The sequence below is a fragment of the Fukomys damarensis genome, unplaced genomic scaffold (assembly GCF_012274545.1).
Source record: "Fukomys damarensis isolate Sample0158 unplaced genomic scaffold, DMR_v1.0_HiC HiC_scaffold_16, whole genome shotgun sequence".
NCBI lineage: Eukaryota > Metazoa > Chordata > Mammalia > Rodentia > Bathyergidae > Fukomys > Fukomys damarensis.
Genome location: NW_022900928.1, coordinates 2,889,276 through 2,905,302, shown reverse-complemented (window position 1 = coordinate 2,905,302; position 16,027 = coordinate 2,889,276). Strand labels below are relative to the sequence as shown.

Genomic DNA, 16,027 nt, shown 5'->3' with positions numbered 1-16,027 from the left:
GTTGGGAGGAAGAGCAACTACCAGGTCCTGCATACTTCTCATTGCTGAGGTCTCAGAAATTTCCTCCAAGCCACAGGAAAAGAATCCACCTAGCATCCTTGACTTGGCTCTGCATGGGACTCCAAGCTAAAAATAAGTACAATAACGGATGTCATGGCACTGCTGATTTATTTAAATGAAAAGATTTCTCCTGTGTGATTTTCTATCTCTGCTCTGCCAACAAACCACTGCCCGAAGCAGAGAACATGCTGGTGACCACTGGACTGTAACTAACACTACTGGGTTTGGTGCACTGGAATGATTTCAGAGCTTCTTGGTACAATAGGCATGACCTGCAGTCTCTCCTTCCGTGAGCTAACCCTACAAAGGTTGGGCTAGATTACAGCATGCAGTGTGGAGCTCTGCATAGGCGATGTGAAGAATACCATGTTCCAAAACTTCTCCTCTGCTCTCCAGAAGAGATGGGAAAAGACCAAGGATGCTTTAAAGCCAGCCAACCCTGGATTCTGCAAAAGGCAGAGAATTAACCACCCTGTACCTCAGCGTTCTTATCAATAACGTTGACGCCATTGTCTATTGTTTCAGAATTATTGCTGATGATTAGATCCAAAGGATATCTAACATGTAATGCATTCGATAAGTGGCCGATAAATGATAACTTCTAACATGGCTTGCATTGGTTTGTGCCCCCAAATGCGGTACAAACATCTTGTTAGGTTTCCCCTCAAATTTGTAACCATGGCACCATACTCTTAGGTGTAATCATATTTCTGTGCAGCTGCCCACTCTTCACCAAAACTAAGCCTAAGAATACATGGTTCTCCCTGATTCTTTGGGTCTTCCTTTTTGAAGGCACCTGTGTCTTGTAAAACATAAATTTACATCTTGTTCTCACATTCACCCATCTTTTATGAGAACTGCCTCAGCATCATGAATTTTGGGATGAGTGAGAAACCTTTTATGTCTTATAAAAACAAACCAAGAAGTAAGACAGAGTAAAACCCAGATTACATGAATGGATCATCTGACTATCTGAATCTGTGCCATCTGATCGAACTTTCTGGATGATGGGAATTTTCTACACAGGATTTAGCCAGTGAAGCATGGAGTGCACACGTCTGCCTTGTGAATACTTTTTCTCAGTACTGGAGATTGAACCCAGGTCCTTCACACCGAGCTACATCCTTAGCCCTTTTTATTTTTTATTTTGAGACAAGTTATCATTCAATCACCCTGTTGCCTGGACTGAGCTCTGAACTTGCAATCCTCCCACCCCAGCCTCCCAGACTGCAGAGATTACAGACCTGTGCCACTATGGGTGATGCACTGAATTTTTAATTTTATTTCAGTTAATTCACATTCAAAGTTAAATTGAAGTAGCCCCATGGACTCTGTACTGGACAGCACAGTTCTAACCACTAATAGAATCCATAATTCTCATGTGGATACATATTTAATATGGTAAATATTAATATTTAATTAAAATATTTGATTCATCCATCAAAGGAGGAGAAAAACCACCTAGATCAAAATGAGACAAAAAGTAAACAAATATAATGGTCAATATATACCCAAATATATCAGTAATTATGTTAATTACAAAAACCGAGTGTGGTAAAACGAAGATTGCCTGAAATAAACAAAGTTTAACTCTAAGAAGCTTATAACCATTGCTTGATTATGAAAATTTCTTTAAATGTAGCCGCTCCTCTCTTCCCTCTTTTCTTATCCTCCTTCTTGGCATATCAGACCTAGCCTAAACCTGTTCAGTCTTCCTCTAAGTTTCAACCTTTTCCCCCGATTTTTCTATTATTTATTTATCTTTGCTGAATTTTTATTACTTTTTCCATTTCTGTCAGCAATCCTTGTTTTAACTATGATCTATGTCTTGTCTGACCTTTCCATTGAACTTTAATTTCAACATTTCGTTTCTGGAGTTCTTCTCTATTATTTTTAAATGATGTACGCTTGCAGTACAGCATCCTCCCTGTTCTCCCCTGTGGCTCCTCCTCCTCCTCTCATCACTTTAATTGTGCCAAGTGTAGTTACTCCACACTGACGGTAGTCAGTGCCTTTCAGACTCTTCTAGTTATGCAAGCTCTTGGAGTTCCAGTATATTTCTTTTCACTGTATGTGTATGCTCTGTCATAGTAAATTATTTTCTTCTATGATTCATAAACTTTACGTCCAGGAATTCCTTCTTACCCTGGACTGTTGCAAATGTGACTACAGAGGGTTTTGATTCTCCTGAACACTCTAGGATATTTCACTGGTGCAAAAGCCCGGAGTCCCGTTAAAGTCCTAGAGAGAATGTCAAAGGAGACTTCATATTTGAATACGGAAAACACTTGGAGCTTTGGCTACTCAGAGGAACCTTTTTAGATTTTAGTTCTAATGTTCAGTTTTCTCATTTTCCTGTCACTGAGACAGAGAAATTTGAGATCCTGCCTTTGTGCAGTAGCGTGGGTTCCCACTACTTCCTCCCGTGAGGCCAGTCCTTGTCTTTTGACAGTGGGGAAGCTCGAAACCCTCACTTCAAATCCTAGGGGCTCCCCCCGGCCTACAGCTCCCTGAGGTCCCCATAGCACCTGCTGCTAAGATGATTTCTCTGGCTCTAATTTCCTTCCTTGCCACCAGTGACTTTCACCCTACAACCTTTAACTTTAGTTACTTCCCACTCCCTAACTGTGTTAGGAGCCCACAGCCCCAAGGACTACCCCAGGATCTGTCCACCAGGCCTTCTCCGCTAAGGAGACTTTGGTTTGTGGCTTTGTTCAAGTCAACTTGCTCCTCTGCAAGCCTGGACCCAGGAGCTCCATTAACTTACACAGGATTTCCTATCTGCCAGTAGCAGCTATATCCTTCCTGAATAGATTTTCTGAAGATGTGCAGTGCATTGGAGGTAAGAGAATCTCTGCTGTGTGCATTGCCACCTGTGTCTTGTTCCAACTTCGTCCTTCTTCATCTCGAGACCCTTTATGTTCTGACTTTCTCCAGAAGTCCAGGCCCTCACCTGTCTTCCTGCTGAGCCGGATGGGAGGGCTGACTCTCCTCACAGGAAGCAGACCTCGGGCCACCAGTGTACGTCTGTGTTCTCAATCCATGGAGATTCTGGGGGAAGAACACTTTCCCTGTGCCTTCAGATCCTCACAAATTATCTAGAAGAGACAGAAACAAGACTATTCATTGCCAGAGTTTCTTAATTCAGAAAATTACAGTTAATCCATAAGCAAAAGGGAAAATAAGCATCAGCATCTGTAAGGATTGTTTTGACATTCATACGCACTGTACACACACTATAAAATGTGTCTGTTGATTCAACAAATATTTATTAAGCACTTAATAAGCAATGTGCTAGCTTCCAGGGATATAATTAAAAACAAAAGTACTTAGCTGCCTCCCTTTCCCGCTAAACTATAAATCTTAGGAGGGAAGAAGCTTTGCTTTGTTTATTCAGCACTGGACCCAAACGCTCAGCGGTACACTGGGACCTAATGGTACATGTTGAATGAATAAATCACAGATTACACACTAATGAATTACAACAAAACCTAAAGGGGCCTATGGGTGTACCTCAGTGGTTCAGCATGTGCTTAGCACACACGAAGCTACCTAAAAGAAAAATGACATGAAATTGTTCCACAGTCCAGTAATTATTTTAAAATGACAGAATGTCCTTCTCATTCACTCACGTGGAAGGCTTGTCGTATGCGCAAGATCTTAATAACCCTACTCAGCCTTCTCAGCTTCTCCTTTTTGCTCTCTCCTCCTGGCTGAATTCATGGCCTCCTTTTGAGGTACGCTCCTTCCAGTACAACCAGTCTTTAGACAAGTGTGGGTTATGGGGTGCCATTTTGGTTTTGCCTCCTACTCGCCCTTAAAATTCCTCAGAGGAAGACCTTCCCGTGTCCCTGAAAAGAAGATTTCATAGGTCCACGGACTTCCTCAGTTAGGTAACAGGTGGCCTTGAGTCACTCAAGCCACAAACCAGAGTCTCAGTTCAGAAGGAAAGTTGCTCAGGCTAAGATATTAAATATCTCTTCAGTCTTTATTCACATGTTCTGGCCCCTTTTCCACTACAGTGGAGTAGGAGCAGGACTGGCCATTGGGTAATGTGGGCTCAGTTTCTTTCTGTCCTCTCCCTTTCTACCTTTAAGTTACCATGGAGTTTTTTAAAGTGCAATTTACATACAATAATATTCGCCAGGTTTTTACTAATCCGTGTTTGCAGAACACAGTGTGCTCCTTGTCTGGAACTGGCACCTGTGCATAACTCACCTTCGTTCCTTTCTCTCATCTCCTGTCTCCCTCTTCCTCTGCCCCCGCTTCATCTCTTGATCCCTTTCCCATTTGAGAAAAATCTGTCTCCCTACTTCTTCTGTTCTATCTTTCATTTTGCTCTTTATTTAGAATTTGGGCTTTTCATGTAAAAGTAGCCACGCGACATTTAAGCTGTGGGTCAGATTTATTTGACTTAAAATCGTGGTTTCAGGTTTCATCCATTTTCCCACAAATGACTCAAGTTTACCTCTCTTTATGGCGGAGTGGTGCCCCATTGTGTGTAAATACCCATTTACTGTATCTACTCACCTGGTGGTGGACATCTTAGGCTGCTCCCAAGACTTAGTTATTATACATTGTGCTGCTCTAAACATGAGTGTGCATGCATCACTCCAGTGTGATGTCTTTAATACTTTGGGGAAGAACCCTAGAAGGGAAAGAGCTGGATGAAATGGAATTTCTAGGTTTCATTTTTGGAAGAGTCTCCACACTGATTTCCCTTGTGGCTACACTCTACATTCTTGGTAACGATGTAGAAGAGTTCCTTTTCCCCCACCCAGCCTTGCCATCGTTTATTATTTGTGGTGTTTGTTTTTGTCTTTGTCTTTTCATGATGGCTGTTCTTTCTGAGGGAAGGTAGACTCTCAGCATTGTTCGGCTTGGTGTTTAGCTAATCGCCAGAAATGCTGAGCCTTTCTTCTTGTATTTACTGGTCATGCAGTTGTTGAGTTTTTGACAAATGTACGGTCATTTGATATCATCACAATATTGATATAGAACATGAGAGCCGTCCAAGTTTCCTCACTGTCCTTTTAATCAATCCCCGGTAGGCAATCACTGATCTGCTTTCCAGCCCTGTACGCGGGCCTTTTCTGGGACATCGCAGCAATGGAATCATGCAGCATGTGGTCTTTTGTAGGTGGTTTCTACTCTGTAGCACAATGCTTGTGAGGTACACACCTGTTGTGTGTATTAGTAGTCTAGTCTGGTTCTTTTAATTGCTAGTTTTATTCTATTGCATGGGCATATTATTATTTATTTTTATTTATTTGTCATTTAATAGATAATTTAGGGGTATTTTACCCAGTAGGAATAACGCTACTATGCAGATTCAAATCCAAATTGCTATGTGGATATTCGTTTAAACTTATTCCAGATAATTACTGAAAGTAGGACTTTTTTAGTCAGTGTTTAAACATGTAGGAATGGTGGAATGCTATTTCCAGTGAGATCTGGATTTCCACAGGTTCCATTTGTCCAACATCCTCTGAAGCACTTAATATTGTCATCTCTTTCATTTTTCCCTGTAGTAAACGTGTTACCTATGGCTTTAGTTTGCATTATCCTAATGACTGATGCCGATGAACATCTTTTCGCATGCCACTGCCACACTTTTTACCACACCCTGTGAAGACACTCACGAAAGAGGACTCCAGAACTGCGTCGGAGGGTGACGAGAACCATGGGATCAATGCGTCCCAAGCTGGGGGAGTGTTTTGAAGGGGACTGATGGAAATGTGTCTTCTGCTGTACTTCGTTTTAATGACATTTCAATTGCCTATGTATGTGCTGAGTCCCGGCTGTGTGAACCATGGGTAGTTCATCCCTGCCTGCAGGGTAAAGTTAGACACCACAGAGGGACAGATCAGGATCACCCACCCATCTCCTAGCGTTCCTTTTCCCTCCCATGTTGTTTCACTAAGGCTGAACCATTTATATGTCTCTAGACTTGTCATGCTTGCCCATTCCCTCCTCCCTGATCCTCCCTGCGCCTCCCTCCCCATCCAGGTGGTCATGGCAAGTGAGTGGCCTTCAGGGAAGTGCACCCGTGAGTTACAGGGAGCACCAAAATGCGCTGTGCCCACCAGTGTACCTGCCTGGGAGTTTCTAATAGGGCATTCAGTGACAGCACCACAGAACTGCCAGCTACTGTGTTTCTTTGGCATTTGGTAGAGGGTAGAGAAGTACGCAGGGTAGAGGACATTGCTGACATCCGTTAGGACTCAGTTCAGGGGTCTTCTCCAGGAAGCACCCCAGACCCCTGTGCTGGGGCAGGGGTGCCTGTGCTGCATGCGCTTTTCCTGCCTATAATGCTGCTGTTCGATGCCTCAGGGATCAACTAGTTGTGGTAGTAATCCCAGCCTTCTGGGAGCTGATGCAGGAGGATGACAAGTTTGAGCTCAGCCTAGGCAACTTAGTGACTTAGTGAAATGCTGTCAAAGAAAGAAAGACAGAGGAGGGGGAGGGAGGGAGAGAGAGAGAGAGAGAAAGAGAGACAGAGAGAGAGTGGGTACAGCTCAGTGTAAAGGCCCTGGGTTCAATCCCCAGTACCACAGGACAGAGGAAACTCAGTGATGTGTGCCTGTGTCTGTCCTCAATGGCTCTTGGAGGACAAATGTGTATAACACTGACTTTTGTACCTCATCTCTTTTTTACAAAAAGAAAAACAAAGCAACAATAAATGTGCAAATATAGTAAGGATTTTTTTGGAAAATGAAGAGATCACTTCAATTAACTGGCACTTCAAATTTATTCTAAAACTCTAGCCATAAAAATCCTTCATTTCAAACTTTCTTTGTAGTTAATATATTTTTCCTGTGACCTAGCAAAACCAAGGGACTGAAATCATTCCAACCCTTATTGTTTCACTGTTACAGCCTCTTAGAGGTACTTGTTAGAAAAATCTATGCAATTGGTGTGATATCATATAATATTTAGAATCAATAAATCTCTTATTATTCAGAAAAGCATGAAAAAAACACAGAAATGAACTCCCACTCCACTTATCACTTTTCTAGCCTAGCTGGGTTGACAGCTGCCTGAACCACAAGAGAGTTAAATAAAACTCTAATTCAGCGTTAGGAGCATTCTCTGCCCTCCACTGTGCGCAGGAAGGGTAGTGTTTTTCTCACAACTGTCACGAAATGTATTACATATGTGGGCAAAAATAAACTGTAAAACAGCATGAGGAGAAATTTGGTTGAAATTAGCAAAACCACGCTCTCCCTCTGCTGGCTCCCGGGTGGAACAGCTCTTTCACATCCTGCCAAGTGAAACTCTTTCGTGGTACTCCAGAGACACTTAGAATTCTTCAGCATTCACCCAAGCCCAGGCATACCCAGCCAAGTCAGTGGTGCCTTCTCTCCCCTTCTCTGAGGGAAAATGCAGGGACGATAGTAAGTAGATATGAGAGGATTACCTCATTTTCCAAGACAGCACTTCAAAAAAGAGATTTAATGCTACATATTACATATGTGCTACATAACAGCACATTTTATAATTTTCTGAGAATACAATCCATACAGTTTGAGGTACAGCCTCACAGAGTGGGGAAAACACTGCATTTGGGGTTGGAAGAGCTGGGGGTGAGGCTGAAACCTCCCTGGTACTGAGTGATTGTACAAGTGTCACACACAACGGCTGCCGCTTACATACTGGTTATGTGACATTGCCGTCTCTGGGACTGGATTTCACCAACCTCGAAACAAAGAGACTATGCAACAGAACTGTTAGAGCTGTTTCTAGTTCTAGTATTTTATTATTCCAACTGCTGTTGGATTACACAATTTTAATGATTCAGTTCTGCTTTCTCGTTTACCATTTGGTCGTTCTCAGTCAAGCAACACGGGTGAAACCATCCCTGTCGTTATCTGCTTTTCCCCTTAATACCGTGGGAGCGCACTGCAGACACCCAGATGAGTCCTAACCGATACAGTAATGGCTGTGATGGCAATGAAGAGCCCTGGGAATTTAATTTGAGCCAAATTCTCTCCTAGTTATAGGGGTAGTGTTTTGGGTGGCAGCTGTGAGCAGATCTATTTCCTTCCCCACGCCACCCCCTCAAGAGTCTGAAATTTCCAAATGAGAAAAATAAGAAGCTAAAAATGCAGTTCCAATCTGTCCTTCTGTCCAGTTACTGGTAAAGATCCTGATGCCACATTTCTCAGAGTCAGCAGACTCTTAAATATTGTTCAGGGACAGGATGAGTGGGGGACTCAGGGAGTCAGGAGCTAACAGGCTCAAATAACAGCTACACTTTTCATATTAATTTGATATTCAAAGATCAACATATAATACATCACGAGTAAAAGAATATGTGTGAGTTGCTCACCCAGTATTTCTAGGCATAATTGGAGGTCCAAAAATAGTAGCAAGAATAACCATAGCTAGTACTTATTGAGAGCGTGCTATGCAACTGGAACTACACTTTATATGTATCTATAAAGGGTTACTTATACACACACATACATAGAGACACTCAGTTATTCCTTACAGCAATCCTATAAGATGCTATTATCTTTATTTTGTGGAGGAGAATTTGAAGATTGGAGAATTGATTGGTGGAGACTTATGAGTAATTATTACTAGTTCTTTCTTTTCTGGTTTATGGTGTTACGGTTTGGGTCTGGTATTTCTGCAAAAAAGACTCAATGTTCAGACGTTGGGCATTGGGAAGGTGATTGGGTCATAGGGGTGCCATACTCATCATTGGATTAATCCACTCATGAACTCATAGCTAAATATGTTCTTAGGAGGTACGGTATGGATGGCGAAGAGGTGGGTCACGGGGATGTGACTTGGAATGATTGATGTAGCTATCTTCCCGGCTCCTCCCTTCTCTTTCTCCCCTCTGGCCACTATGATGTGAACAGTTTCTTTCCACCCAGACTGCTCTATCATGCCATTTCTGCTCTACCAACCACAGCTGACCAACCATAGATTTTAACTCCAAGCCAATTCTCCTCCTTTTAATCATGGTGCCAGTTATTGTATATATCTCAGTGACAAGAAAGTGACTAAGACAGGTTTTGGAACCAGAGAAGTGAAGGGAGGTTGTTGCTGTGACTAACTAACCATGTGGTTTGAAAGCCTTTGGAATGGTTGATGAGAGGGTGGAAAGGTTTGGGGATGCCAGCTAGAGAAGTCCTAGAATGCTGTAAATAGAATTTGATAGGAGATTCTGGTCAGATCTCAGAAGACCAGAAAGTCCATTGAAATGAAGACAGTAAAGACTAGACTCGGCAGGTTTCCCTTGGGAACAAAGACACCATTGACAGTTGGACTCAAGACCATGTCTGTTACAGTTGGCAGAAAATTGGTTTACATTTTGATCATGTACTGAAACTTTGTAGAAAACTGAGTTTTAGGGCAGCAGACTAGTTAAACTGGTGGAAGAAATTTCAAGGCAGCCCGATGTTTAATCTGCAGTATGAGCACTCCTTATTGTTTTTACTGAGATGTTTAGTAATAACCAGTAACAAACAGCAGAGTTGAATGATTTGAGAAGTATGCAGTTTTATCAGGATGGAAATACCTGCAAAGTTGGGGCCTTGGTGGACACAAATGCCAAAAAGATTAACATTTAAGAAAAAGCCAAATATCTTGTATCAGACCATAGCAAAGATGCTTTGAGAGCATCTCAGGAATCAGCAAGACCCCACCCTTTGCAGGGTCAAGGTTACAAAACTAAGTGTCTTGAGAAGAGAGCTCCAGGGTACCCTGCCCAAGAAACACCACCTATGAAATTGGTTCTCTGGGATTTAGCTCACAGTGATTAGGTACTTGGAAGCCTCTATGTCCATAATCAAAAGGGACCCAGGTATCGCTCAAGCTGGTAGCAGACAATGGTATCATTGACATGCTACTTCTTTTGCAAGTATGCAAATATAAACATTTTGGAGTCATGGAGGCTTCCACCCAAATTTCAGAGGAAGGTTTGGGTGGCTGGGCAGCATACCACTGAGAGGGCAGTATAGGAGGCTATGAGAGTGAAGCCGAAAGTGCAGTGGAGGCTTAGGAAGTTGAAAATGCCAGGAAAATGAAACATCTCGGAAGAGTCACAGGCAGAGAACAAAGCCACTCCGAGACAAGCCATGAGAGCTGTAACCAGAGATACCGTAGAGCTTAGGCCTGCCCAAGCCCTTTGGAGCCCACATCGCACCACAACTTGCCTGGGGAGCTGGATGTTGAGCTATAGGAATTTAATGTTTTCCATGCTGGGTTTTGGTCTTCCTTTGGTCCCATTTCTTTCTATCCTCTTATTTCTCCATTTTGTAGTGGGAATATTTATTTTATGCCATTGTATGTTGGAAGTATTTAAATTTCTTTTTTATTTTTACAGGGGTTCACATTTCAGAGTTTGTGATTTGTATAAAGAAATATCGTTATACTTTACATCTAGAGTGTTCCCTCAAATTCTCAGAGGTAGGTCTTGTTATGGTTTGTATCTAGATGCCAAAGCCTCCTATGAGGTCACAGGTAAATGGATCTGGAGTGTGCGATGCTGGAATCAAGGGCATGTGACAACTGAATTAGTCCACTGACTTGTTTGGCATTGTTCTGGGCAGGACCAAGGGTGCCCCAGCATGGGTGTGAGTGCTGTGCACCCTAAGGATAAGTAGGCTGGATAAGATATATGGGCAGAAAGGAGGTCCTTGCTTGTTGCTTGTTGCTTTTCACTGTTTGCTTTCACTTGTTGCTTGCTGTCATGCTGCTTGCAGCCTTCTGTGTGCTGTGCTTTATCACACTGTTTCTCCTCAGAGATGCCCCTCTGCCAGGCCTCCCTGCCTTGAAGCCAGTTCACTATGAACTAGAACCTCTACCAACTGTGAGCCAAATAAATTTCTCCTCTTTTAACTTTGGGTGTCAGGTATTTTGTCTCAGCAACAAGAACGAGCAACAAAGACAGGTCTTTTAGAAGGAGATTAGATCCTGAGCTGCTCTATCCACCAGTGGCTTCATCGACTAATGAATTCAGTAGCTAGGTGCGCTGTTAGGAGGTAGGGTCTGGTCAGAAAAGAGGGCCAATGGGGCTGTGACCTGGTAGGGTCTATCTCCTTCCCTGGCCCCTCTGTTTACTCTCTGCTCCTTGGCCACCATGGCATCAGAAGCTTTCCTTGCCATGCCCTTGTACAATGCCAATTCTACCTAAAAGGGACTGTTACCATGGGCTAAAATAAACCTCTCCTTCTCTAAACTGCAGGTGTTTGGTATTTGTTCCCAGTGCCGAGAATAGTGACTAAGGTGGATATGCATGAGTCTTTTGAGGGCCGGAGGAGGGACGCCATAATCTGATCTAAAATGGCTCCCACAGTCCTCCTGTGCTCAGAGGTGGGGCTTTTGAAAGGTGACTGCGTCATGAGGATGCAATACTCAACAGAAGTAGGTGAGCTGTTGGAGGTGGAACCCGGCCGGAGGTCGACCACTGGGAATAAGACCTGGAACAGTTCATCTTCCTCCCCGGCTCCTCGGTCTTCTACCTCTGCTTCCTGGTCATGATGATGTGAGCACCTCCCTTTGTGGCAGACCCTTCCACCATATTGTTCTGCATGCGAGCCCAATGACTGTGGCCTAAAACTGTGAGCCAAGGTAGACCTATCCTCCCTTACCATATACCGTATAATATACCATATACCGTCAGGTGTGTTGTCCCAGTGACGAGGAATGTGACTAAGACAGATTTGAACACAAACTGTCTAAGTACCAGCTTCGGATAAGTAGCAGAACGTGTTTGGTCATGTGCTTTCTACCCTAACTAACCAGGCTCCACTGTCATTTTGATTGGTAGAAACGAATAAGTGCTTAGTACAAGATCTCTCTTCTCTATCTGATGGGAACACAAACTACAGTAACACTTTGCTTCATGGACACTTCTGTTTCAAATAATTTGGTTCACAAACAAAAGCATTTGGCAAAACTCTGCTTCTGTTCTAAAACTCCACTGCATGTGACCACCATGACCATGACCATCTCCCCCACCATCACCCTGCAAACGCGGCTATCTACCCCCAAATCAGAAAACAAATAAGTTCATCAGTGGAGGCACCACTATGTTTCCAGCCCTAGATACATACTAAAAATTGGTTTATGGGTTTTACTGTTGTTTATCTCAGCCTCACGGAGCTTCACCCTTCTGCTCTGCAGATCACTCAGTACTCTATGGAAGACACAAGGAAATACTCCTGCATGCATCCACAACTGTCCCTGTGTGCCACTTCCTCCTCCCTGGAATTCTGCCCACTGCCAACTCCCTGAATTCCCTTCTCTGTCTCTTCCCTGAGCTCTACACGGGTCTCTATGTGCATCTCCTCCCTGGTCTACACCCTGGACATCCCTCCAGGCAGCAAGCAGGCATTGCTGCAGAATTTTATATTTATTTCCCTTCTCTCTGGGGTCACAATTCTATATAACCTGTTGTCCAAGGTAAAAAAAAAATACCATTTCATATATTTTCCCTATCTTCTAGTTATTTCTAGTAGGAGGGCAATTCTGCACAAGGAAAACTCCAAAATTTTAAACCTAATCATTTAAACCTAAATAAAAACTTGAATTGTGTTGTTTGTCCTTAAAATTCATACTCAGAGATGCAAAAAAACAACAACAAGAACAACAACAAAAAACCCACCTCATATTTAGCATAGTAAAGCTTTTGTGGAAATGTTCTTTTTGGGGGACCTTTTACAGCTGGGCCTTCCAATATGGTAGCCAGTGGTCTCGTGAAGCCACTGGTCACTTTTATTACAGCAAGTTCTTGAAGGCGTAACACACCTTCAATATCCAAGACTTAATATTTTTTAAAAGGCTACGATGCACTTATTAGTTTTTATGTTAATTACATGTTAAAACGACAGTGTTTTAGAGATTTGGGGTTAAAATTGTGTTTACAACATTAATCTCATCTGCTTCTTTTTACCTTTTTAAAATTTCTATTGGAAAATTTGCACTTCCCTGTGTGACTCACATTATTCTTCTAATGGCCAGTACTGCTTCTAGCAAGATTTTCTGTCGACATTTATGGGTCTGTGAAACTCTCCTCCCAGTGACTTTTCTTGCTACCTCAGTCTGTTCCTTCTCAGGCTCCTTTTCTGAAACCTGAATCTGCTGTTCTCAAATGTGATTATGGTCCAAAATCCCTTACTGGTGCTCTGGTTAAAGAGAAGATTCAGTTAAACAGAATGAAGGTCCACAAATATGGATCAGTTCAGCTCTACTCTCCCTCATTTCACTCTGTATCCCTTAGGTAATTCATCTTCCTAACCCCATCCCATCCCTCAGAATAAAACTATTATTACTCACAAACTAACATTTGTCCGAAGTATTATCTTTCAAGTCAGATTCCTCTTGTTATGAGCTTTCCTTCCAACTGCCAAGTGTGAATCTTCCCTGGCTAGATGCCTCCAATGTAGAGTATCCAAAATTTAAATCCCAACCTCTCTTCCCCCCAACCAAGTCCCCTTTATGTCCTACCAGTTACAACTCAAACCCTAAAGTCATCCTGTCCTTTCTAACATCCATATTTAATCAGTTACAATATGCCACTGTTATGCTTGCTTAATTTCCATCCTCTATGCCTTCTTACTCCGTTTAGGGCAGTGTCCCTCAATCTTGGCACTACTGAACTATTTGGGCAGATAACTGCCATTGTGGGGGTTTCCTATGTGTTGTAGGATGTTTAGCATTTTCTCCATCCTCATCCTCCTAAATACAAGCAGCAGCCCCGAGCTGTTACAACTGATAGTGTCCAAGAGTGCGTGATGGAGAGAAAGGAATCACTTCCCACCCACAGAGCCAATGCCTTATCAATTGTCTGTATGACTCCAAGAGATTTCACACCTTGACAGGACTGTGCCTCATCCTCATTCTTCACCTTCTTACAGTTCTAGTTTTCATCAGAATAAAACCCAGTCTCTCTAATACGGCAATAAAACAGCATGTTTGTCTCCTACTTGCCTCTCCAGGTTTCTGCTCCAGCCATACTGAATTTCTTTGCTATTTAATCAGACATGGGTGAAATTCATATGCGGCATTAACTGTAGACAGTAAGACAAATATACAACTTCTATGAGGTTTTAAACATAGAATATGAGTAAGAATATACTCTGCAAAACACAGGCACAATTGCATTAAATATACATAGTAAGTTAGTAAACCATAAGACTCGCCCAAGTTAAAAGAAATAAGAAATCTGACAGGACAGAGAGTCACTTGAAGTGGAAAGTGATGGAAAAACGTATTATGAACAATCATGAACTGATGACTGTCAATCCTAAATCAGCTGCACATCGATGACACCTAGAATAGTCTTTTATTTTTCTACCCAAGAAATGGAATTAAAACCTATATCTGATCAGCAGCCTAACTCAGCGGTTCTTACGTGCAGATGCATTTCCGTGCTTCTCTCCAACAGAGTGAGGGTGTCATGGCCCCAAAAGCATCTTTCATCTGCAGATGAAAATGGCAACTGCAGTCCTCGTGAGCATCTTGTCCCTGGGGAAAGGTACAGTGACAGACAGGACACCTGAACCAATGACGTCGGTGGCCCTCCATTGCTTGCACACCACCTTAAGCATATCAATTTTTAACTGTTTTTCTTCTTGCTTTTTGATGGCTGCTTAAACGGATCCAACAAGCTTTATTATTAAAGAATCTTCACTTGATCTTTGAGTCTTCTGTCTCATCACCTGTGGGATAGCTCGATTAGAAGTTTACTTGAAGGCCATCACTGCATCAAATATGTTCAGTTCAAACCCCAATCCCACCCCCTTAAGTCCCCTGCGCAACAGTCCTTCTCATTTCACCCTGCCCTATGCTTCTCCTGGGGTATATATCACTCCACCCCGCGATGAACAGTTTACTCCTCTGTCTCTCTCAGTCTATGAGTCTGTTGGAAGCAGGAGTAAATTTTATGTTCTGTCTCAGTATTCCTTAACGTAACGCCAACCACAACATAACCAGCAAAGGAAGCGTCCCAGGCCACCTTCTGCAGACACAGGTAAGGGCACGACCCATGGTTTTTGGCTTTCTCCCACTCTTGAGACCGGTATAGAACAGAGGTGTCAAACCGTGTCTCTGGAAAGGACAGAACAAAAGAGTTACCAGGAGGACTTACAGTGGGTGTAAAAACTTCCTGGCCATCATGGGCCTTGGTGAAAGTATCAGTTACTTTTCTCTCATTGCTGAGACAAAATACCCGGCACCCAAAGTTTGAGGGGTAAAAGTTTATTTGGTTTACAGTTCGTAGAGATTTCAGTCCATAACTGGCTGGCTCCAAGGCAGGGCAACAGTTCAGAACAAAAGCAACAAGCGAAGAAGGGAGGGGCCCTCAACAGCATCTTATCTTATGGAGATTAGCTGGGGCGGTGGCACGCACGCCCTCAATCCTAGTGCCCTTGAGCCCAGCATTGCGCCCTGAATCCATTCCAGAATAAGGAATTACACCTGTGATTGCCTGAGGCTGTGGGGAAGCCATAACAGTGAGCTTTACCTTACTTGCCTGGCCCTCGGTGTTCACCAGCTGCTTAGAACAACCATAATTTTAGGCCCGCCTTTAAGAGGCCCTGCACTCTGTGGAGAGCTCAGCCGGCGCTCCCCAGGAGCAAAGTGCACGTCCGCGCCCCCTTGTGGCCAGCCGTGGGGTAAAGGAGGGAGCCCTTGTCCTGTGGAAACCACTACAGGCCGCTTCCACAGTGGGCAAGAGCGGAGGCGCTTTTGGAATACATTTCGCTCGCAGGGAAGAAGCTGACCGAAAAGCGAAACCCCAAACGAAGCCTCCCCGCGGGCTGGGGACTCTGGGAGCAGAAGTCCGGCTTTCGTGCACAGTGGTGGCTCAGCGGGGCCTGTGTCTGGCGAGAGACGGCTACGGGGACCTCCCGGGAAATGAGCAGACGCCCGGCTCGCTGTGAAGCAACCGGTGCCGGCCCGGGCTCTTTCCCGCGTTCCCGCCCCCGGAGGCCGCCGTCGCGCGCCG

General features: G+C 43.5%; 1 long non-coding RNA gene across 1 annotated transcript; it reads right to left on the bottom strand.

The window, feature by feature from the left end:
* Positions 1-1,612: 1,612 nt before the first annotated feature.
* LOC117286301 lies at positions 1,613-15,962 on the bottom strand. The gene is made up of 3 exons (XR_004517398.1): positions 15,545-15,962; positions 14,435-15,129; positions 1,613-3,158 (listed from the first exon to the last, which is right to left on the bottom strand). It is a non-coding gene; the product is annotated as an uncharacterized LOC117286301 (long non-coding RNA).
* Between the last annotated feature and the right edge of the window lie 65 nt (positions 15,963-16,027).